General features: G+C 40.4%; 1 long non-coding RNA gene across 1 annotated transcript; it reads right to left on the bottom strand.

The window, feature by feature from the left end:
* Positions 1-2102: 2102 nt before the first annotated feature.
* On the bottom strand, positions 2103-2680 carry LOC127074514 (uncharacterized). Its single transcript, XR_007786019.1, has 3 exons — positions 2529-2680; positions 2282-2416; positions 2103-2157 (listed from the first exon to the last, which is right to left on the bottom strand). It is a non-coding gene; the product is annotated as an uncharacterized LOC127074514 (long non-coding RNA).
* Between the last annotated feature and the right edge of the window lie 2073 nt (positions 2681-4753).

Genomic DNA, 4753 nt, shown 5'->3' with positions numbered 1-4753 from the left:
ACAATCAGGTCGAAGTACTTGTGGCATTCAGGCCAGTTTTTTCCGATTTTCAGATCGAAGAAGTTTCTGACATTCAGGTCGATGCAACTTGTGGCATTCAGGCCAGTTTCCGGTATCCAGACCGAAGTGGCATTCAGGCGAGTTTCCGATTTTCGGATCGGAGAAGTTTCCGACGATCAGGTCGAAGTACTTGTGGCATTCAGGCCAGTTTTCCGATTTCCAGATCGAAGTGGTGTTCAGACCAGATTTCCGGTGATCAGACCAACATTGATACTCTCATATTCCGATGCTTAGTGTTCAGACTAATGTGCGGCGTTCAGGCCATGGGTATTCCTGTGTTACCATTTATTTTGGTATCCAGGTTAACTTTCTGTTTTGGTACTCAGGCCGATTTTCACCGTACCAGACGGATTCTTCTTTTGAGATTGCTTCTTTGCCGATTATGACAGGCATTGTTAATTATTTCATAGGGATTCAGGATCAAAATTCGGGTCTTCTTAGTATCATACCATATCCCTAGCAGGGAAGAAAATTAAAAAAAGAAGAGAATCCTGCATTCATGCATATCATACCATATCACATCATGTCATAGGGATTCAGGATCAAAATCCGGGTCTTCTTAGTATTTAACCATCTCCCACTATGATCATATGAAGAACGTCCTGCTTCATATTCTCTAGTTGAAGACGCTTAAATAGGGGCAACTGTCATACCCCGATTTTGGCCCTGAAATTTTTCTCCATTTATCACTCGTTTGCATTATTTCTTCATTCACATTAAAAAAAAATTCATTCATATTCAAGAATTTCCACATACTAATTCATAGTTCGATTACTTCATTCATTCATTAAATCATAATCATCCATGTACATGGCATAGGAATAGCTTATAATAAAAAAAACATCACCACATGAAGACATGGAGTTTCTAAGAAGCAAAGAGGGATCCTAGAACTCTTTTGTGAACTTGTTTCTATCCGCCTTCCAATTATTGAATCTCAAAGGGAATGTCCCCTAAACTTGAAGGAAGCCATATCTAGCATATGTTTCGCTGCACCTAGGTGTGCGGATCTGCCAGAGTTATTGCAAGTTCAATTGCTGATTTCTTCACCTTTTGTGTGGTGATGTTGGTGGACGAGAGCATGTTCGATGTGCACTTGAAACTGTGGGCCCTTTGAATACCCTGCCAATTTTGCAAGGCTTTGAAATTCTAGCAAGAGAACATGATATGATTATAGAAGTGAAGCAATAGGGCGCCACTTTTAGGCTTATTACAGTCTGGTTTATTAGAATTCCAGATTGGGACATGAGTACAAGAGTTTAGTTTCAATGTTCCAAGCTGGAGAAATCATTTGTGACATGTTTGCTGGTATAGGTCCTTTTGCCACTCCTGCCGTACAAAAAAGGGATGCTTAGTCTATGCAAATTATTTAAGTCCAAATAGTATCCACTATCTGAAGATTAATGCCAAAATCAACAAGGTTGATGATCAAGTATCTTCATACAAAATGGATGCTAGACCGTTCATATCCTAGTTGGTGTAAATGCCAAATTCTGAGCATAAGATAGAAAATGATGTTCCCATTGTTGATACATGTTACACATACAAGATACAAGACAATACTGAATCAAATTCAAAAAAATGAGTTGCTGAAAAGTTGATACAAAAGACCTAGGAAACTGCTCTAACACAAAACATTAATACTACTTTAGAGGATATTCAAGATCCAGGGGAAGGCCTGCATACTAACGAGCCTGTGACAGTTCAGCCGGTTTCACTGAACCTCATGCCAAATAATCCTGATTGCACCTAAAATGAAATAAATAATACCCCGCCGTTGGGTTTACATCAACACAGTTTCAAGATATTGCCAATGTTTTGCTGCACACCCGAAGGTTGGTTTATTTATGGATGCAACTTTTGGATCAGTTCGCGTGGTTGTTAGTTATCTTGAGATTACACTGATAATTTGCTACAAAGATTTTCCATGGAATTCAATCTTTCATCTGGACCAGTAGTATATTTTCTCTGCCAGCAATGTGAGGCTTCTCTACCGTTTATTCGGTCGTTGTGCCAGCATGTTCTGCACACACAGCTGCACCCAAAAAGAAGTTGAGCGTGCTCGTAGAAGCCACTTGGGATTGATTGTCCATGTCCCTGCGCAGAATGAAGGGATAAGCAGTTTTGTGAGCAAGATGAATTTCGTGGATGTAGCAGGTTATGGAGATGCGAGAAGGAAAAACGATGAAAGTCGAGTTCTCTTTCGGGAAAGTAAACTCACACGCATGTTGCAGGACTCTTTGAGGGGAACTAGCAAAGTCTTGTCAGTTTCGTGCTTGAACCCATCATTTTTCCAAAACGGTGTGTACATGTTTAGCCTAGTCTCATCGGACGTCCTCTGATTCCACGATGAAAACTGCAAGTTCAACAAGAAAAAACTTAGATTCCACAAAGCTCGGGTGCAAGTAACAGAGTGGAAAACCATATTTTTTTTAGTGTTTCTATTAAATATGTTTGAAACAACCAACCTCCATATGCTCATGACCAAGATACCAAGGGGAGTGAACCAATGGACCTGCATTGAGCTACAAAAGAAAACTACAAAATAGGTCAGCAACAACATCAAGTAGCCTTCAAACTTGTAATCACAAATAAGCAAACAATGGCCAAACATCATAAAACAATGCATTGCAACCAGCCTGCAGCAGTTCCAACAATGGAAATGCATAACACTCTCCAACACAACAAAACAAGTAGAACCTGCAACAAACAACAAAGTTAGCAGCAGGCACAATGTTCACAAGCTGACTTCAATTTGAAACCAATAGCATGGAAGTTCATTAATATTCCAATTAAATTAACCTTCAGTTCCAACCTTGACAGTATGTTAGCAGTAGTTTCCTCATCATTAGCATCAAGACAATAATGCACAACTACATGCCAAGTTCATGATGCAAGCCTTTCCATCATATGACCATGACATCTACATACCACTGACCTATCATCGTGCTAGAATCCCTCCAGCTAAATTCCAGAAACCTGCATCAAGTCAGCATCTAACCTAACCAATACCATACTCAGACCAACGCCAAATGCATATGAATTCCAATGGCCTACAACATTCTTCAACCAGAACCATTACCTTAGGGAAAGCCACAACAACCAATTTAGACACTTTGTGCGACATGTTTTCTCAGATTTTTGAACAAAGAAGCATTGCTTATTGAAATTCAGTTAGTAAAAGAGAATGTTAATCAAAGACGAACCGGTAACACCGAAGAAGCAATAGCCATTTCATTACAACCCTGTTTTCCAGCACCTATCACTTCACTACCTCAGTTCTGTTCCAGGAATTGGTGTATCTTCACTTAGAAGATTGTCGTTACCAGGTGATGCAAGTAGGCCCTTGCAGAAAACTGCTACTGAGTTGCAAGGCTGTTGTCACTTGTTGAAAATGGTAGAATAGGAAGCGAAGTGAAATCATTTGATGACAGCTTCCAGGCACTAAGACCTCTCAAATCTGTTCCTGCCATTTCATCGGATAAAACAGGATTAGCATTTACTAGAGTCAAATCTCAAGCCTTGATATCTCCAAAGTCACGTCCCGCCTCACCTAGTAGGACCACAACGGTATCTCCTTCTATTTCAAGAGGCGTCAGTCCATCTCGATCAAGGCCAGCATTCACCTTCCTGTCGATCATCGTCTGTATGTTCATAATCTTACTGCCCGGGTTTTCAACAATGGTTCTGTACCAGCCTCAGCCCAAGCTACCTTCCCATACATATTTGCAGTCAGTAAATTCTTGCAGCCTGGAAGTTTTGATCTTGTTGGCACTATTATCTACAAGATAGACGAGCATACCATGAACCAAACTTGAGCCATGATTCAAACAGATAAAGGCAAACATTTCAAGTGCAACAGGACATGAACTTACAACAAGTATACACAAAGTTTGCGATGGATAACTGCAAACACGAGGGAATCTTCATCAAACCCTCAGCTTCTTCAATGTGTCCACTTGTAACCAATTTCACTGCAGTAACAATTAATTACCAAAGCGTTAAAAGTCATAAAAAATCCCAAAAGGGAATAGAGACAAAATTCAAAGAAAAGTTTGAGTTCATATTACCGTTTCTGGATTGTAGCATGAAACAAGACAAACTCGATGCTGAGCACAAAAAGCGTTTCTGGAAATTTTCCCCTTCTGAACTCCACCAGACCAAACCTGAAAACCCTAATTCGTGAGGGATAAATAGTGAGTTGAGAACACGAAATAAGGAGGCGGAATTGAAAACTTGAAAAGCAAAATTAAAACCCTAATCCTAAAATACAAGAAAACCAGCGTTTGAGGAGAGGAAGGGATAAGAAAGCATTACCTGAGCTCGCTGTCACCGTCGAAGGTTAGCCGTCCTGTCCAATTTTCTTTTGGGAACCATGGATTTGTCTTGTCGCGCTTTGTGTTTTGTTTGAGAGACGATGTTTGAGCGGTTTTGTGAGAGAGACGAGAGTTTGAGGACACGCGATTGAAAGAGGGTTTGGTGTGAGTGAAATTGAGAGTGACGCGATTGAGAGAGACTCGTTGGGAGAGTGAGATAAGTGAGCGAGGTCGAGCTTGATAAGCGATTCTGAGAGCAGAGAGAGGTTTCGCTTGAGAGAGTTATGAGTTAGAGAGATTTCTGAGTTTGAGATTGGGAAGGAGGACGATGAGTTTAGGATTCGTTTGCGTCCTCCATTTTCTTTCTTTTATTATTA

This window comes from Lathyrus oleraceus, chromosome 4, assembly GCF_024323335.1.
Source record: "Lathyrus oleraceus cultivar Zhongwan6 chromosome 4, CAAS_Psat_ZW6_1.0, whole genome shotgun sequence".
In the NCBI taxonomy this organism is placed as follows: Eukaryota; Viridiplantae; Streptophyta; class Magnoliopsida; order Fabales; family Fabaceae; genus Lathyrus; species Lathyrus oleraceus.
The sequence above is the reverse complement of the archived record's forward strand: the minus strand, read 5'-3'. Positions and strand labels throughout refer to the sequence as shown.